The 20,638-nt window shown below is 36.0% G+C and overlaps 1 pseudogene; it reads right to left on the minus strand.

The window, feature by feature from the left end:
• Window positions 1–246: 246 nt before the first annotated feature.
• LOC147828521 (cytochrome c oxidase subunit 7B, mitochondrial-like) lies at window positions 247–495 on the minus strand (annotated as a pseudogene).
• Window positions 496–20,638: the final 20,143 nt, after the last annotated feature.

Here is a 20,638-nt window from a genome sequence, read left to right on the forward strand (position 1 = left end):
GGAACACAGTAAAGGTCTTAACGGGAGATCTTGAAATGCTGCCTGGCTACTTTCACTTTTTTATATCATCAGGAAATTGACATGACTTACAGTATTTTTAAATTGTTATCTGGAAAGGATTTTTATTTTATTTTTTGATTTCAAATATATTTTATTTCTTCAGTTGTGCTATTTTTAAATGAGCAGTAGAATGTGTACATCACAAGTTGGGTCTGAAACAATTCTGTATTATAATAATAGTGATAATTATTTATTTTTCCACTCTTTTGGGGTGACTCAGCCAACAGGAAAAGGGTTCCATACTATTCCCATCTGTGTAGTTAAAAACACCCATGTAACAACACCGACAATGGCTCCCCTAGCTAGCACAGTATCGCCATATTTGTCATGAAAATTTGGTGAGTGTTTCGTATGGGTTTGTCTTGCTGCAATAGGCTGAATGGTTTGCCTCTTGAGACCATTCAGCAGCGCCCATTTGGCCAAGGGAAACATCATGAAGGCTTGATAGGATCGGAGTTGATGGCAGCTACTGTTCTATTTCATTGCTCTCAGCCAGTGGAGAACCTCCTGAGTGTGTTCAAGGTCTTGGGTTTGATTCCTAACTCTACAGAGAAAATGAAGCCCAGATGCTTTCTTCAGAAAGATCAAGATTTGGCTTCCAATATCGTAACCGGCAGCGGCAGAAAGAAAATGGTGCCGCGAAAAAATTGTTGTCGGTCAATTTTACGGACCGGAAGACAGGAATGCTGTTGGAAAGGATTTTAAAATTTTCGTCAAATAGTAACGATCAGAAACTGAAAATATGTATGTTACATTTAGGACAGTTTCATGAATATCTTGCAAATTTTTTACTTAAAAAATGTTACAAATTTTATTTGAAAGGGGTGAGACGTCTACAAAAGCATGCACATCTTCATGTATAAGAAGGTAGCTATCGAGAAATATATTCTGGCAGTAAAACCAAGGATGGGATATATTTATATATTTCAACATCTTGGATGTGACTTAAAGGTCGCTATGCATTATAGTTTGGAAATGTAAATTGTTCTGTCATCTCTAAAGATAGCTTATCTTTTCTAAAATATTTCATTCACAATATTTATTATTGATTTTTATCATATTTGATTTGTTATTTTCATAAATTGTTTCTTGAGGTAAAATTGCACTTGGTTAAATAGTACTTTAAAAATCTGTCTTTCACGAATATAATAGAAAAGTTGTGCCATGACACGTTTTTAAAAACGGTGTTCTACTTGAGGACTCTCATTTTTCTGGACTTGGCAGTCTAAATTAAATAACTGTATAAATTTCTTGTCAGTAGATACTTTACCTGGTAAAAAAATAACTTGAAACTGGCCAAGCAGGAAAGTGTTTTAGTTTATATCTTATTAGAGATACAATAATGGTTTTCTCTTTTAGAAATGATTCTTTCTTGTAATTAATCTATTGAGGATACTTAATGAAGTTATTTGACTAAAGAAAACATGCTTTTACCAGTTGAAAACATTTGAGAGTTGACTTGCTAGACAGTTGACCATACAGTTGTTTAAGAATTTAAATTCTATTTTTTGCTAGTTTTTAAGGGTAGCATGCATTAGGCCTACAGTCACTCTTTTGCTTACATTTTAAATCAACTGGTTAGTTGTAGATATTTTTTGATACATTGTTTCTGCTATATTTTGTTGTGCTTCTAGGTGATGAAGTTATAAAATGATTTCCATAACTCAGGAACTTTTGGGAAGTATTCTGGAGTGCTGGTCAGATGTTAAATCTATTTTGATTTTTGCTTTTTCTGTCTTTTTATGTGGGTCTTATTACCACTGACTGAAAATTGTGAAGAAGGATAATTACATTTGTATAGATATGTATTATAGTATATAAGGATTTTAAAGTGAATTATCTGTTTTGATCATTAAAAAAAGTTACTGAGGTGGTAGACAGCATATTTCCACCAGCTGAACAAGGATCAGCTACACTGTCCGCCCACAAATTTGAGGGATTCTCATAAAACTAGACCAGATCTAGTGTCTTTGATGCAGATCAATTGTTCTTATTTTAGAACTCACTGTCTCTTGACAGAAATGAAGAAATGTTAAGATATAGTACTACTTATTTTGGTTTGAGAGTTATGTGAACAGAAAATGAGCCAAAGATTGCCCCAAACAAAAGATGTTTTAGTGTCATTAAATGTAATGCATTACAAGTCACATACCTTTACTGAGACTCATTCTTAAGCTGATCAAGATCATGATTCATGATTCATTGCTATATAAAATTAAAATGTTTTGATTGTGGATGTAGCTCATTGGTGGAGTAGTACATGCATAGCATGGCAAGGTCCTGTTTTCAATCCCTAGCACTAATGAATGAATAAATAAATAAATAAAAGTGTCAAGTGTAACAGCATATATTTGATGAAACATTGAAATTGTGTTGATAATGTATGGTGCTTTAAAATTTCAGGGCTTTGTGAATAAAATTCTGAGAATTAACTGCTCTTACTGCTTCTGTAATTCTACATAGGGGAAGATATAGGAGGACACTACTTAAATTTTAATTTTCATTCAGCAGTGTTTTATTTGCCACAAGTTTTTGTTGAGCTATAAGGAGAAAACCTCTTGAACAAGCGTGCTGCTGTTTGATGAGTTATAGCATGTTTAGTCTACAGAGAAGCAGTTCCAAACTAAAGTTCAGAGAGAAGTTTATTTCTCAAGAACTCATCTCACTGTTAACCAGAACGATCCAGTTGGAGGAACCATCTGATGCAGCTGGAGCCTGGTCCTGGCAATTACCCAGCCATTTGCACCTTGGAGACAACTTGAGAGCTCCAGTGTCAGCCTGTTGTGGGTGCTGATTTCCTGCAGGGGCATGTTTATGTTGTGGATTAAGCACAGGCTGCTTGGAAGGCTTTAGATGGTTCTATTGGGTTGAGGATTAATGAGGTTAAATTAACTCAGTCACTTAATGCGCATTTTATTGAAGTTCAAGCTGTTCAGCCTGTTGCAGTTAATATGAGCAGCACAGAGTGCTGCCAGTTAAATGCAAGTTACACATCAGGGGGCCAGGGTCATTACTGAGAGGAAGAAAGAGATCTTATTTGGTTATGCCATTCATCATGAAGACCCTCACATTTTTGATGTCTGTCTGTGTGTCTGTCCATCCATCTGTCTGTCTGTCTATCTATCTATCTATCTATGTCATCTATCTGTTCTCTTCCTCCGAAATGTCATTCATAAGGTGGTTTGATTGTTACTTAGGGCACAATTATGGTGTTAGCTTTATCTATTTTCCTGATTTTAGAGATCAAAATGCTGACTTAAGAAAGTTAAGTGAGGTGAATGAAATTCTCCTTCCTAGGTGAATAGTACACATAAGGAACATATTGAGATTGCTGTATTTTCTTGAACATTGATAATAAAATAAAAACAATTTCCTAAAAATCTCCCATGTTAAGAAGGTATGAGTCATACACATAAAGCAAAGCTTTGGAGACTATTCATTTCCTAACTCATTCATTTGCTCTTTGTTAAGCACTCTGTAAATATGTGACACCGCGTGTGCTAGTAGTGTGGCTAGAATAGCTCTGGCTCTCTTAGGTGAAGTATATTTATTAGCTTCAACATTTAAACATTACATGTACCTTATCAAGAGCTTTGTGATTTCTTGTGGTGCATCCACACACATACCAGTGGCTTAAAAATCATTTCCAGATGCTTTTAAAGTAAAGAAACTCATTAGGTGATGGAATCTAATGTTTACATAAAGTGCTCCATTTTTATTCTAGATTGCAAAAGAAGGTTTTGAACATCAGAAATGACAACATCCTCCTCCACCAAAAGGCGCCAAAGGTATTCTTTGCTAACCTTTTGTCCAAGGTCCTGTGGACCTCATAATGTGTGGAATCTTATTACCAATTCCATTTCCTATACGCTGAGCTGCTACTTGAAATGTCCCTTTTACTTTTAAGCCTGGGATAATGGCCTTGAAAAAACTAATCCAGACTGCATCTGCAGAAAAGAACTCTTCTCTAAATAAAGTGCTCATGGCAAGGTTTGGGAGTCCACATGCATACCTGCCTGTTATCGCTACCACTGCTGCACACTGCCAGCTCTCTCCAGCTCCTGCTCAGCACCCTTCTGATTTGGAAGTAGGGCTGTGGCATCCCTGCGGAGAAAAGGGCACTGAGAAGTGGTTGCTATGGGGAAGGAACATCACAGGTGCCAACCACCACTGCAATTTTATTGTTCTTCTTGTCATTTCCTTATGGCTATTCTCCAATAACTCTCCAGCTGAAAGCCACAAATGGCATTTATTTAATAAAACCAGTTCTTTCTAACTTCCAAGTCTTTTGTAGGCTCTTTAGGGACTATGCTTGACTTTGACATTTAGGCATTTTTGGTGAGAGAGGACAGGAAAGAAAGGATAAATAAAATTATGGCATTGCAAAGCACTGTTTGAAAAGCATATAACAAAGGGGATACATGTGAAAAGAAAAGTATCATCAGGAAAGACTTTAGGGAGGAAGCACTTGAGAAAGTCCTTAACAGTGGGCATGACTTATGTATGAAAGGTCACCTTCTCCGAAGGCAGTGGGTGGGAATTGGCAGGAAAGGTTTGGAAGCGGTGAAGAGAACAGTGTGCCTGGAAGGTGGGCATACTGGACATCAGGGAGACTGGCTGGTAGAGCCAGGGTTGTAGGACATGGGGGCAGGGCCCTCATAGAGAGGACAACTACTGTAACTGATCCATGGACACTCATCGGGTATACGGAACAGGGTACTTAACTCTCAGTTCCTCAGCTTCCTTATTTAAGTTTTTTCAAGTTTTTTGAAGTTTTGGTAATATGCACCTGTCTAGATCATACCAGTGTGTTTTGTATATCTAGAAATTTGTCCATTTGATCTAGGTTATTCATTTCATTGGTATGCAATTGTTCATAGCACTTTTTCATAATCCTTTCCATTTTTGTAGAATTGGTAGTTATCTACTTTCACTTATGATTTTAGTAATTTGAATCCTTTTTCTACTTTTTAGTGCATGCAGTGAAACGTTTATCAATTTTTTAATCTTTTTCAGTAATAAAATTTTAATTTCAGTTGTCTTTACTATTGCTTTTCAATTCTCTATTTTGTTTACATCTTTATGTTTGTCTATAATCTGTTATTTCTTTTCTTTTGAAAAATTTGGGTTTAGATTTTTAAAAATTTCTTACGTTATAAAGTTAGGTTTAGATTTGAGATCTTTCCCACTTTTTCATACGTTGTATGCCTTAGGAACACTTTTTAATCCTTTAAATTTTGATATGTTTTGTGCCTGTTTTCATTTATCTCTAAGTATTTTCAAGTTTTCCTTGTGATTTTTTCTTTGATTCATCGATTATTTGAAAATGTGTGGTTTTTTTTAATTCATTAAGTTTATTGGTACACTTTAGGTACACAATATGGTGACATTCATCACTGGGAATGTGTACCTTTACATGATGTATTTTGGTTCTCAGTTTTTCCCCATTCCCCTGCCCTCCCTTCAACCCCTCCACCACTTTTTATTTACAAAGACTTTGTTTCCATTTTTTCCTTTTCTTGTGTTTTTTAATGTCCACAATTTTGTGAATTTTTCACTTCTATTTCTGTTGTAGATTTCTAAGTATATCCCATTGGGTCTGAGAAGATATTTTGTGTGTTATCTATCTTTTAAAATTGATTGAATCTTAGTTTGTGTATTATCATATAGTCTGTGCTCAGAAATGTTCGCTGTGTGCTTGAGAAGTGTATACAAGCTGCCCTAGAGTGGAGTGCTCTGCACTTTCCTGTTCAATCTAATTGTTAAGTCCTCTGCTTCCTTACTTATCTCGTGTCTGGTTGTTCTATGTATCATAGGGAGTAGGTTACTGAAATCACCAACTATTATTGTAAAACAATCTATTTCACTCTTCAATTTTGTCAATTTTTGCTTCATAAATATTAGTGTTCTAGAATTAAATACTTGTTTAGTTATGTCTTTTTGCTACATTGAAACTTTCTTAATATATAATGTTCTTTATCTTTTATAAACTTTTCGATTTACAATCTATGCTATCTGCTGGGAATGTATTTATTCTGTTGTTTCAGTTTTTAAAAATATCTCCAATGAGTCTCTTATAAACAGCATATGATTAGATCATGGGTTTTATTCATTTTTCAATCTCTCTTTTTTTGATTGGAAAGTTTAACCCACTTATATTTCAAGTATTTACTGATGAAAAGAGACATACTTTGGTCATTTTGTTATTTTGCCATTTGTTTCCTATATACCTTATAGTTCATTATTCCTCATTTTCTGCATTATCATATTCTTCTGTGTGATGCCATTTTGTAGTGTATTTAAATTAATTTCTTAATTTTAATAACTATTTTATAGCTATTTTCTTTGTGATTACCATGGGGATTATACTTAACACCTGTACGTTACAATGCAGGGTCAGTAGCTGCTGCTCTGTTGATTAAAATCACCCCAATTTATCATGCACCATTTACCCCGGATGTTGCAAGCTTTGAATATATTTCAGTGTTTCAAAGAGTTATATTAGGTAGATTTTCTCAGTGCAGTTGTTCATGTGGAGAGATAGGTTCCCAGTATTTCTTAATCCATTATCTTCCCAGAATCTTCCTTCTCATTTAATTTTATAAAGGATGTCTAGGCTTAGATTTCTGCATTTGGAGAATTTTGAGAGGTTTCTAACACATGCACACACATTACCACTCCAGCTTGGCATTACTCAACACATTCCATTTCTTCTATGCTGGTTTTCATATCTTCTTGAAGTAGATGTGGTTTAATAGAGCTTTGAAAAATAGGCAGTGGTGTTTATCATTCACTCATTTAGTTACAAGAAATTATTGCAATTTATTCTCTATAATAAAATAAAATTCCTAGAGTAAAAGCAGAATTTAGCACTTACTACAGTGATGAAGTATATGTGGTACATGGATCCAAGTTGAAAATATGTCCAAAGATGTTTACCATTAAGCCTTTATTGTTTTTGTGTTTTTGGTGTATTCTATATACTTACACTTGTGAGTAATGCTAACAGATGGGTTATATATGAGAGTGAAAGTATTTTTTGGAGACTGCATGTGTATTAGAATGTATAGAAACCAGGTATGTTCAAAAGAGAACATAAAAGAATCCTGAAATGGGATAAAAAATTAAATGAGCAGAGATTTATAAAAGTCTAACTTTCAGAACATAATAGAAAGAAATAAACAAGATAACGAGGCCTATGTTGATGTGTTAAATTTCCAGAATAAAATACAGAAGTCCGTTATATACCTAACAAGGGTAGGTATGTCTTTTCAGCACACTGAAAGTGACACTGTAAAGGAACTTCAGACACCAAAATCTGGTGACAAGGTCAGCAGATTTATAAATTTATGACATCTTGACACAACAGAAATACTCCTTATCATTTAATATGGAGCTGACCCTGGGCCTTGAAAAGGTGACATGTTTCCTTGGATGTCTAAGGTTGCATTAGGGTGCATAGATGTAGGAACTTTCCCCTCATTATAGAGAGTACTATTTGCCCTTTCTTATGTAACTGGTATTTTTGGACTTATCTTTTTTTTTAGAAAATTGAGAAATGTAAGCAGAACATTTTGTTAGAAAATATTTAAGTCGAAAGGGATAAGATAATACACAGAAAATGACTTAGGAAGAAGTGGATTTTTAAGTCTTTTTTGTTATGACTTAGATTTTCAGAATATTTCCTCTCCTTCATCTGTATCTCTTGTCTCTTCCTTTCCTGTTTAATGATTTTGCTCTAGTATGCTGGGTCGTTCATGTCAGTTGGCAGTCCAAAAAAGTCGACAAGAATTCTAACAGATATGTTTCACAACTAAAACACAAAATTCATAGTAAAACATTTGAATGATACATAAGAAAACTTACAGCCCAAAGCCTGTGTATTCCAGTTTGAAGAGAATCGTGGTGTTACATGCTGCGAAAATGCAAGACTGTGAAGGTGAAAGTAACGTTGTGCTTTCAGTGGAAAACTGAGAGGCTCTGGGTTGTTCAATTTTGTTAACATAGAATCTTGACAAAAAGAAAGTCAACACAAGTGAAGAAGACAATAATATACTGAGCACAAAGGGTGCATAGAAAACACATGGCTCTGGAAATTTCTCATATCATTTCAGATGTTTAGTAGCGCTGAACACTTTATGAGTGTAAAATATATTTTAGAGTAGAACAAGTACAAATTTCGACTTTCTTTTATTTTTTGCCTGTGGTCTTAAAACTAAAAACTAAAATGAAAAACAAAGAATTGTGTTATAAAGGAGAGACTGCAGTGTTTAGACTCTAGACTAGTTAGAATGCCAAAGGCATTAAGAGATTAGCTCAGAGGAGCATAATAAAAGTTCCTAACCTATAATAAAAACTCAGATCTTAAAATATCTCTAGGAGTTACTAATTTCCCGTGTTCAGAAGTGATAAGCTGACAGATGCCAAAATACAAAATTTTCCTCATTTATTTATGTTACCAAATTGCACTCCTGTCTTTCCTTCCTTCACTTGTTAAATGAATAGACACATATTTGATTCCCACTTTGTGGCAGGCTCTTTGCTAGGCATTAGCGTTAATAATATGCTAAATAATACACAATTAAAAGTATAAATGTGATAATTCTTATGAAGAAAATCTGTGGTATAGAGGCAGTATAGATAATAGGTGGAGTTGACTTATGCGCTGTGCTAGAGAAATCTTCCCCAGGGAATTGATTTTTGAGTTTATATTGAAAGATATATAAGAATCAACCAAGCAAACAGTGGAGGGAGAACACCATGTTCAAACAGTCCATGGCTGGAGGAAATTGCGCATGTGTCTCGGGTTAAATTATATTGTCACAAAAGGGACATGGAAGTCATAATACCCAGGACCTCAGAATATGACCTCTCTTAGAAATAGAGTCGTGGCAAGTAAAAGCAGTTGTTAAAATGAGTTCATAGTGGAGTATGTGAGCCCTTGTTCTACTATGGCTGTTAGATTAAGAGTAGGACAAGAAGCACGGGACTAACACATAAGGGAAGAAACTCAAGTGACATCAGAGATTGGCGATGTGCACCAGACACCAGGCAGAGGGAAGGAAGGAGTCTCTCTTACAAGTTTCTGAGGAGCATGATGGCTCACACCTTGAATTCAGACTTCCAGCCTCCAGAGACAGTTGACAATGAATTTCCGTCATTTTAGGACACCCCGTAGTAGTACTTTGTTACAGCTACCCTGCCAAACTAATGCAGCGTGTGAGAGACGTAAACAAAAATGAGGGTGGCTGCAGAGGGATGCTAAGGAGCAGGGACCATAGGGGAAGGCAGATAATAAAGGCAGGAAGGGCCAGATCGCCCCCCAGTAGGGACATTGCTTAGTCAGGGATTTTGATCTGTAAGACTAATTTCAAATGACTGAATAATTTCAAGCAAATAGTTGCCCCAATCAAATTTGTGTTTTGAAAGATTAGTTTCCACGGACTAGAGGCAAAAATAAATGTTGAAGAACTACTTAGAAGGTTATTACATTGGTCTCACTAAGCAGTTATAGGGAAGTGGTCTGGAAAAGATGTAGCATGAATGGGGAATTTGGAGGATTGAAAATATTTTACAAATTAAATATGATGGACTGAATGAAGAACACGAGCAAGGCAGTTAGTGCTAAGGGTAACTGCCAGCTCCATGTTGTGTTTCTGAATGGACAGTGGTATCCTTCACGGACAGGAAGCAAGCACTGGAAGGAGCCCAGGTCTGGAAGATAATGTATTGATTCAATCTTGTTTGGTCTGAGTGCCTGTGAGGCACTGAAGAAGAGGTGGCACAGCTGAGACAAGGCCAAGGGAGGCACATTTTCCGGACTACTGGGACTGCTCTGATTACAGCTGCTCCGCTGCTCTAGTGATGAATAACAGCGACTTCACTCAATAAACTATTTTGTTACTCTGGTTGTAACTGAATAATTCATACATTTAGAACTCTTTACAAATTCTCCTATTTTGTACATTGTAGGAGTATGTGTTTGTTTTTTTTCTTTCCTTCTCTAGTGCAGTGCCTTTAAAGAATTCTTTAAAGAATTCACACTATCATTTTTATTCATGTGGATTGGATGAAGAATGAATCTATGCTTTACCCCATCAGTTAGCCCTATTGGACTAGGGAGGGATCCATGACACATTTAGGGTTAGCGAGAGGTCCTGAAAATCCTTTTCCCTGGTGATGAAGTGCTAGTGTGCTAAAATTAGGGAAGCCTTTATTGATTACTAGAGAGATCACCTAAAACATAAACTGGTCGTTCTTAAGGTGCAATGCATGCATTAGTTAAAGGCACCAATCATGGCAGAGTAAAATCAAAGAAACTGATTTACAGTGACCTTGTTTAAACCACTGGAGCATATCTTGCTGGAATCCTGACCTGCTATGGGAGTTTCATTTATGTTGGTTAAAAGTTGTCCTTTATTGTTTAGACCAAACTGACCTGAGTTTTGTTAATTACAAAATTCCAAGTCCTACCCAGTGTGTGCCATGCTACCTGGGAGCCATTGATGACTTTGGATTTCCATGGCTGTTTGGAGGAAAGCCTGGTTTGAGAAGCTTTCAAAAGGGATGAAAAACTAGAATCTGTGTCAGCAATCCAGATAGATAGTCGGGGACTTTCCTTTTAAGGAAACAGAGCAGCAGGAGTTATTTCTATGCCCTCTGTTCTATCCCACTCATTTACATGTCTATTTCTGTGCTAGTCGATGCTGTTTTTGTTATTATGGCTCTGTAGTATATTTTGAAATGAGGTATTATGATACCTCTAGAATTACTTATTTTTTTCAGAATTATTTTGCCTATTTGTAATCTTTTTTGTTTATGTATGAATTTTATAATTTTTTTTAGTTCTATGAAAAATGTTATTGGTGTTTTTTCCCCCTTAAATTCTTTTATTGGTACATTTTAAGTATACAATACGTTTACATTTATTATTGGGTGCTTGTACCTGTACATGATGTATCTTGATTCTTATTTTTTTCCCCATTACCTGTGTGCCCTTCACCCTGTCCACCCTTCCCTATTTACATAGATTTCATTTCCATTTTTTTTCTTTTCTCATAATTTTTCCTTTCCCTTCTTTCCTTTCCCCTTCCCCTCCCACCAACCCTATAATTTTGGAACTTTTCTTCCTATTTCAAATTACCAGTTATTCATTTTAATAATTTTAATCCTTATTTAAACTTTCAGTTTCTCACACTAGAGAAACTATTCCATATTTACACATGTGTGTTCTATTTATTTCACTTAAGAGTATGGCCTCAATATGCATCCATTTAGGTATAAATGTCTCTAGTTTCTCGTTCTTTATGGCTGAGTAGTACTCCATTATATATATATATATATATAAAAAATCTTCTTTATCCAGTTTCCAGTTGATGGGCACTTGGGCTGTTCCTAAGCTTTAGCTATTGCAAACTGTGCCATTATAAACATGGGTGTACATATATCATTGTGGTATGATTCTTTTAATTGTTTGGGGAAGGTACCGAGTAGGGGGATAGCTGGGTCAAATGGGACCTCTAGCCCCAGTTCTTTGAGGTATCTCCACACTGATTTCCACAGTGGTTGCACCAGTCTGCACTCCCATCAACAATGGAGAAGGGTTCCTTTCTCCCCACACCCCTGTCAGCATTTGTTATTGGTTGATTTCTTGATAGCAGCCATTCTTTGTGGGGTGAAGTGGAATCTCAGCATTGTTTTCATCTGCATCTCTTGAATGACCAGTGATGTTGAACATTTTTTGATATATTTATTTGCTGCTTTTACTTCTTTGTCTGAGAAATGTCTGTTCATTTCAGATGCCCATTTTTGAATTGGGTCTTTGAATTTGGGGGGTCTGATTTTTTTCAATTCTTTATATATTCTAGATAGCAGTCCTTTGTCTGAGGTACAGCTGCTAAATTTTTTTCCCAGATTGCAGGTTGTCTCTTAGCTCTGTTGGTGGTTTCTCTTGGAGTGCAGAAGCTTTTCAATAAGATGAGATCCCAGTTGTTGACTCTTTCTGCTAGTTCCCATGCTACTAAGGTTTTGTTCATAAAGTCTTTTCCTATGCCAATAGAAACTCTTCAAGAGTTCTACCTAACTTATCTTCCAGCAAGTTTAGTGTATCTGTCTTAATATTTAGATCTGTAATCCACTTTGATCTTAGTTTAGTGCATGGTGATAGGTATGGGTCTAGTTTTAATCCTTGGCAGGGTGAAATCCAGTTTTTCCAACACCATTTATTAAATAGGCTATCTTTCCTCCAATGAAGGTAATTGGCTTCTTTGTCAAAGATGAGGTAGCTGAGTATGTCTGAAGTTGTTTCTGCATCTTCTAATCTATTCCACTGATCCTTGGGTCTGTTTCTTTGCCAGTACCATGCTGTTTTTATCACAGTAGCTTTGTAGTACACCTTCAAGTTGGGTATTGTGATACCCCCAGCCATGCCTCTGTTGCCTAGAATTGCTTTTGCTATTCTAGGTCTCTTCTGGTTCCAAATGAATTTTTGGATTGTTTTCTTTAGTTCTGTGAAGTATATTGTGGAATTTCAATCAGCATTGCATAAAATCTATATAGTAGTTTCGGAAGTATGGCCATTTTCACTATATTGGTTCTTCCTACACAGGAACAAGGGATGTCTTTCCATTTTTTATATCCTCCTCGATCTCCTTTTCCAGAGTGATATAGTTTTCAGTGTAGAGGTCTTTTGCTTTCTTTGTTAGATTGATTCCTAGATATTTCATTTTTTGGGATGCTACTGTAAAAGGAATTGTTTCATGAATTTCTCTCTCAGTGAGTCTGTTATTTTTGTATAAGAAGGCTATTGTTTCTTGAGTATTGACCTTGTATCCAGCTACTCTACTGAATCTTTCAATTAAGTCTAGAAATCTTTTTGCTGAGTTGTTTGGGTCTTCTTTGTAAAGTATCATATCGTCAGCAAATAATGAGAGTTTAACTTGTTCCTTTCCTATCTTTATTCCTTTTATTTCTTTCTCTTTTCTAATTGCTGTGGCTAATTTTTCCAGAACCACATTGAACAGGAGTGGTGATAGTGGGCATCCTTGTCTTGTTCCTGATTTTAGTGTGAAAGTTTTCAGTTTTTGGCCATTTAGTATGATGTTGGCTATTGGTTTTTCATAGATAGCCTTCATCAGGTTGAGATAAAGATCTTCTATTCCAATTTTCTGTAGGGCTTTTATCATGAATGGGTGTTGGATTTTGTCAAATGCCTTCTCGGCATCTATTGAGATAATCACATGCTTTTTGTCCTTGACTCTGTTAATGTAGTGTATTACATTTATTGATTTACAAATGTTGAACCATCCTTGCATCCCCGGGATAAATCCCACTTGGACAGGGTGTATGATCTTGTTGATGACCCTGTGTATTCTGTTTGCCAGTATTTGATGAGGATTTTTGTATCTATGTTAATTAGGGAGGTTGGCCTGTAGTTCTCTTTTTGGGTTGAGTCTTTCCTTGGTTTTGGAATCAAAGTAACACTTGCTTCCAGGAATGAATTTGGAAGCCCTGCTTCCCTTTCAATTTCCTTGATGAGTTTAAGGAGTAATGGCATTAGTTCTTCTTTAAATGTCTTATAGAATTCATGAGTGAAGCCATCAGGACCTGGGGTTTTCTTCGTTGGTATATTTTTTGTTACATTTTCAATTTCATTGTAATTGGGGTCTTTAGAATTCCTATATTTTCTTCATTTAACTCTGGCAATTCATATGTATCTAGGAATCTGTCAATTTCTTCTGTGTTTTCCATTGTATTAGAGTGCAGGTTCTTGAAGTAAGTATTGATGATCTTCTGGATTTATGCTGGGTCTTTTGTGACTTCACCTTTTTTGTTCTTAGTTGCATGGATTTGAGCCTTTTCTTTCCTTTTTTGATAAGGTTGGCTAAAGGTTTATTGATTTTATTTATTCTTTTGAAAAACCAACTCTTTGATTTATTAATTTTTTGTATTGTTCTCTTAGTATCCACTGCATTGATTTCTGCTCTGACCTTTATAATTTCCTCTCTCATAAGAGCTTTGGGTGTGTCCTGCTCTTCTTTTTCTAGGAGCTTGAGGTTTTGCATTAGGTTATTTATTTGAGTTCTCTTTGTTTTCCTAATATGAGAATTGACTGCTATGAGTTTTCTGCATAGAACTGCTTTCACTGTACCCCATAGATTCCTGTATGTTCTCCTGGCATTATCATTTACTTGTAGAAACTGTCTAATTTCTTTAATTTCTTCTGTGACCCATTGCTTGTTCAGGAGAGTGTTATTCAATATCCATGTTTTTGTGGGAGTTTTGCAGTTTCTTATGCTATTGACTTCCAATTTTATGGCACTATGGTCTGATAGTATACAGGAGGAATTTACTTAGACATTTACTTAGACATGTCCTATGAGCTAGCATGTTGTCTATTTTGGAGAATGATCCATGTGCAGCCAAAAAGAATGTGTATTCTGATTTTGTGGGGTGGAACACTCTGTAAACATCTAGTAAGTCCATTTGTTCAATAGCTTGGTTCAGTTCTAGAATTTTGTTGTTAATTTTTTGTCTAGATGATCTGTCTATTTGTGATAGTGGGGTATTGAGGTCCCCCACTACAATTGTATTAGTGCTTATTTGATTTTTCATGTCCATTAGTGTTTGTTTTGTATAGTTGGGGGCAATCGTATTTGCTGCATAAATATTTAGGATTGTCATCTCTTCCTCTTGAATTGTTCTCTTCACAAGGATGTAGTGATCATCTTTGTCTCTCTTATTTAATTTTGGTTTGAAATCTACTTTGTCTGCAAATAAGATTGCTACCCCTGCTTTTTTCTGGGTTCCTGTCATGTGGAAAACTGTTTTCCATGCTTTTACTTTCAGTCTATTAATTTCTTTTTGAGTTAGGTGTGTTTCTTGTATATAGCATATTGTTGGATTTTGCTTCTTAATCCATTCTGTCAGTCTATTTCTTTTGATTGGTGAATTGAGGTCATTAATATTGAGAGTTATAATTGATAGATAGTGACTCATCCTTGTCATGATGTTTTGCTGTTGTTGACTCTTTTATTTCTTATTTTTCCCCCTTTCCCTTTAGTTTCTTACCTTGCCTGTTGGCTTCCCTCTGTTTGGCCTCATGGAGTTGTGACCTTCATGGTCTTTTTCTAGGATAGTGCTTAGAATTGTTTGGAGTGCTAGTTTGATGTTCATGAAATTTCTCAGGTGTTCTTTGTCATGGAGGTGTCTAATTTCCCCATTGATTTTGAAAGATAATTTTGAAGGATACAACAATCTATGTTGGAAGTTATTTTCCTTTAGGGTGTGAAATACTTCACTCCAGGCTCTCCTTGCCTTGAGGGTTTGTGTTGAGAAGTCTGCTGTGATTCTGATGGGCTTTCCTTGGTAGGTGATTTTTTCTTTTCTCTAACTGCCTGTCAGATTTTGTTCTTCTGTTGGGTTTCTGGGATCTTTTTTTTCCCATTGTTTATTGGTACATTTTAGGTATAAAATACAGTTACATTCATCATTGGGATCTTCTACCATCACATGAGTATCTTGGTTCTTATTTTTTTCCCCATTCCCCTGCCCTCCCTTCACCCCCTTCACTCTTCTCTATTTGGAAAGACTTTGTTTCCATTTTTTTCCTTTTCTCATGTTTTCTCTTTTCCCTTTTTTCCTTTCCCCTATGCCTCCCTCTTCCCTTGTTCCTTTAGACCTTTCTTCCTATTACACAATATCAATTATACATTTTTTAAATTACAATATCAATATGTAGGAGACATTACCACAGATTTTGCAGAATTTAAAAGGATATAGAAAGCATATTTCAAAAATCTGTTTTGAAATGAATTTGACAAGAAGTACCTTGGAATTTCTAAGAAGTACCTTGGAAGACAAATTAATGAAACTAACTCTGGAGGAAATATAAAATTTGAATAACACTTCTTAAAGAAAGTATATTCCTAGCTTGAAAACCTACCTATATGACAACAGCAGGCTCATATACATTTTAACTGGTAAATTATATCAAACAATTAAAGCAGAAAAAAAAAGGAACACTTCTCACCTCATTTTAGGAACTCAACATTGTGCTCATCCTAAAACTGGATAAAGATAATAGAAGAAAAAAGTATGAACATAGATAGAAATTTGTTTAACAAAACAAACTATTAGAAGTCAGATCTGGCAGGATGTAGAAAGTGGTTTTTTTATACGGATGGCAGTGTTGGTTCAGCATTGGAAGATCCACCCCCAAAAGTCATCATTTTAACAGAGGAAAGGAAAAAGCCATATGATCCGGTCACTAGTTGGAGAAAGAGTATTGGACTAAATTCTACAGCTGTTCATGGTAAAAGCTACCAGGAAACTAGAAGTAGAACAGAACCTTCTCAACAGATTAAAGACATGTACTCCATACTTCCAGTGAGAACCCCTTATATAAGTAGAGAAGATACAATGCTGTCTCCTTAAGGTGGAGAACAAGGGCATATATGCTTACTCTTCATCTGTCCATTAAACTTTGAAACCTAGGCCCAACCAAAATAGTCTGGCAATAAACTGACACAATTAGGATAGGATTGGCAAGGTAGAAGCAAAATCTTTATATGTAGATGAACTGATCATCTACAGAGAAAATACTAAGAAATCTCTAGAAGCCCCTAGAACTTGTATTTGAATTTAGCAGGATTAGAAAACACAAGGTATATATAAAAATTCAGGTCTGTGTATACTTGCTATAAATGAAGAATTGGATATTGAAATTTAAAAGTTATGTAGGAGGACAAAGGACCTAGAAAAGTTAAAAAAAAAAAAAGACAAACAAAAAACAGCGCTAGAAGACATTTAGTACCTAATTTTAAGACTTCTAAAGGTACAGTAATCAAGGCAGTGTTGGTGTAAGGAAAGACATATAGATCATTTGAATAAAACAGAGAATCTAGAAATAGGACCTCACATATATGGTCCACTAAGTTTTGAAAGATTATTTAACATTAGCATTTTATAGAATATAAACTCAATTCAAGAACCAAGGAAGAGATAGTGTTTTCAGCAAATGGCACTAGAACACCTGGTATCCATGTATAAAAAATTAACCTCGACCCTTTATTTCCCTACATGAAAATAACTGAAGGGATCTATGAACCTAAATAAGAAAGCCTAAAAGTATAAAACTTTCAGAAGAAATTATAAGGGAAAATATTTATGAATTTAGGGTAGGCAAGAACTACCTAGAATACAAAAAGCATGATGTATAAAAGAAAAAAAGTGATAAATGAGATTCCATCAAAATTTAGAACTTTAAATGACATCATTAAAATGAAAAGTAGTCCTTAAACAGACCATATTTACAATTCATATAACCTATGACCAGAACATATAAAGAACTCTTACAGTTCATTAATAGACAACCCAATTAAAAAGTAGACATAAGGAAATTATAAGTACCCAGTATAGTACAAGGAAAGGTGTGCAACTCTAGAATCAGAAAAATACTAATCAGTACAATAACAAGATTGAATTATACACTCATTAGGAAGATGAAGTTAAAAGTTTTAAAAGCCTTGTCATGACTTTTTCTTTTTGTTGGATTCTCCCCCTTTGCGTTTAGTTTGTCACGCCCAATGGATTCACTCTGCTGGGTTTCCTGGGGTTGTGATCCTCATTTTCTTTTCCTAGGGTATTGACTAAAACTTTTTGGAGTGCTGGTTTGGTATTCATGAAGTTCCTGAGGTGCTCTTTATCATCAAAGTATCTTATTTCTCCATCAATTTTGAAAGATAGTTTTGCAGGCTACATCAATGTGGGTTAGAGGCTGTTTTCCTTTAGGACTTGAAATACATCACTCCAAGCTCTTCTTGCCTTGAGGGTTTGCACTGAGAAGTCTGCTGTGATTCTGATGGGCTTTCCTTTGTATGTGATTTGTTTCTTTTCTTTCACTGCTTGTAGAATTTTGTTCTTCTGTTGGATTTCTGGAATCCTATTATATGCCTATTTGTAGATTTTTTTTTTTTTGATTGAGGCTAGCTAGAATCCTATATGCTTCACTTATCTGTATGTCAAGTTCTTTTCCCCTCCTTGGGAAGTTTTCTGCCATCACTTCTGTGAATATTTTTTTTTATGTCATCTGCACTCTCTCCTCTTTCTTCATTGACTCCAATCAGTCTTATGTTATTTTTCTTTGCATCATCTAGCAGCTGCTGGATTGATTTCTCGTGTTCCTTTATAATTTTAAAGCAATTTTTCTTTTCCTGGTCACTAATTGCAATCTTATCTTCTATATCTGGAATTCTATCCTCACATTGGTTCATTCTGCTGCACAGACTTTTGATGGAGTTTTTAATCTCCTGGAAATCTGTTTGTATCTGTTTTATGGATTCCATTTGTTTCCTATGTTGGGATTCCATCATGTTCCTTGGATCCTCTGTTTTTTTATCTGTGTCCTCTCTAGATTTATTAATCATGTCTTGCACCATGAGCAAAATCTTTGCTGTTATCTGAGTAATTATTTCTGATTTCATTTTTCCCAGATCCTCTTTTGTTGCCAGTTCAGAGAGTCTAGGTGGTTGAGTATCAGAGCGTTCCATCTCGTTTCCCTTTGGGCTTGCTGTTAGTGATCTGGAAGTCTGTTTTTGAGCCTTGTTTACGTGTCTTCTCATTTCCACGGGGCGGGGGGGGAGGTGCTTCTGGCACCCACGCGGCTCAGCTTCTCTGCCCTAGGAGCATGGGATGGTGGTGGGGAGCTTCCTTCTGGGTGCTGGGACTGGCTCACCTTCTCTGCCCTAGGAGCTTCAGATGGTGGGGGGGGAGCTTCCTTCCGGGTGCTGGGACCGTCTGGGATCTTGACTATTATGTCTAGGTGTAGATTTTGTTTGATCATGGCTAGTTGGAGTCTATATGCTTCACTTATCTGTATGTCCAATTCTCCACCTCTGTCTGGGAAGTTTTCTATTATTACTTCTGTGAACAGTTTTTAATGTCAATTTTACTTTCTCCTGTCTTTTCATGGACTCCTATCAGTCTTATGCTATTCTTCTTTGCATCATCCAGCAGCTGCTGGATTGATTTCTCATGGTCCCTTACTATTTTGAAGAGATCTCTCTTTTCATGGTCCTTAACCACAATCCTGTCTTGTATATCTGATATCCTATCTTCAGATTCCCTTAATCTGCTCTGCATGCTTTCAGTGGAGTTTTTAAATCTGCTGAATATCTGTTTGAATCTGTTTCATGTATTCCATTTCATTCTTATGCTGGGCATTCATGGCTTCCAGCATGTTTCTGAGCTCATCTTTTTTTTTTAAATCTGTTTCTCTTTTAGAGCCTCTAATCATGTCTTCCACTCTGTTCACCATCTCTGTAATCATCTGGGAAATTATTTCTGTTTTGAATTTTTCTAGAGCCTCATTCATCTACTTTGCTACTTCCTGTGCTATTAGTTCAGGGTGTCCAGGTGGGTGATTATCAGAATTTTCCACCTTGTACCCCCCATAATTTGCCTTTTGTGGGGTGGAAGTCTGAGTTTGTGCCTTACTTAAATATCTTCTCATTTTTGTTTTTGCTACTGTCCTTTGTTTACTTCCTGGGTTGATACTTTGAAGTTGCTTATTGTAAGTATCTTTGTTGATGTATTTAAAGCACTTATAGAATGATTGCTTCTCAGAGGTGTCTTCCAGATATAGCTGGTATTTAGGTTTTGAGTCTCTAATGGCACTGAGGCTATCTCATTTTCATTACACCAGGAAGGACAACTGATTAGATCAATCACAACACCTTAGCCCAAGTGATACAATTAGCAACACAATAGCATCAAGTACCTCTTAGAAAATGACAATTTGTGGTAGTTATTAATCTATCACCTTTAACTGTGTGAATTAAATTAAAATAAAGGACTAACCCAACATATGTTTATATTGAATAAACTCTTCAATATAGCAACTTTACCCTTTGGGATGGGAATTTAGAAGGAGTTGGGGAGGGAGGAATAGTTAAGTAGAAAGATAGGGGAAGGTTAGCAGTGAGGCCAGAGGCCACAGGCAACAGAAAGAAAGAGAAGAAAAGAAAGATAAAGAAGAAATACGAACTAGGGGCAGAACAGGAACACAAAGGGTGATGGAGAACAATGAGGAACAGCAAGGGAGTGAGACAGAGAGAGAGAGAAAGAAAAGAGAAAAGAAAGGAAAAAAAGAGAAAAAAATTTTAAAAGAGTAGCAAAGAAGAAAAATATTAAAAATAAGAGCGAAAAAAACAGTGGTAATTTTCAAAATAACAAATCAAAGATAAAAATGAAAGGCCTCCTTCAGGGTATGCCTCAGCTGTCACAGTAGACAACTTGGGCAGCAGTGTGCAGATATAAGTCAATGAGTCTCGGTAAGCCAGTCACAGACCCTTGAGATTCTGGCAGATTTCTGGATGCCAGTCTCAAATTAAGCTCCCTGTCCTCCTGCAGGGTTGAACTCTGCAAGTTTCTATTGCAGGTTCCAGCTGCCTTTCCCCAAAGGTAGCCCAGGTTCCAATGGGAGGTGATGATCCCTCCAACTTACCAAGCATGGTGGTCTGGTGTGCCTTTATTGCAGAGATTCTCTTCATTTTTCCAGTGGGCTTCAGTTTTCATCAGG

This window comes from Heterocephalus glaber, unplaced genomic scaffold (genome assembly GCF_053883595.1).
Source record: "Heterocephalus glaber isolate CG9 unplaced genomic scaffold, H.glaber_assembly_v1.0 deba00001058, whole genome shotgun sequence".
In the NCBI taxonomy this organism is placed as follows: domain Eukaryota; kingdom Metazoa; phylum Chordata; class Mammalia; order Rodentia; family Bathyergidae; genus Heterocephalus; species Heterocephalus glaber.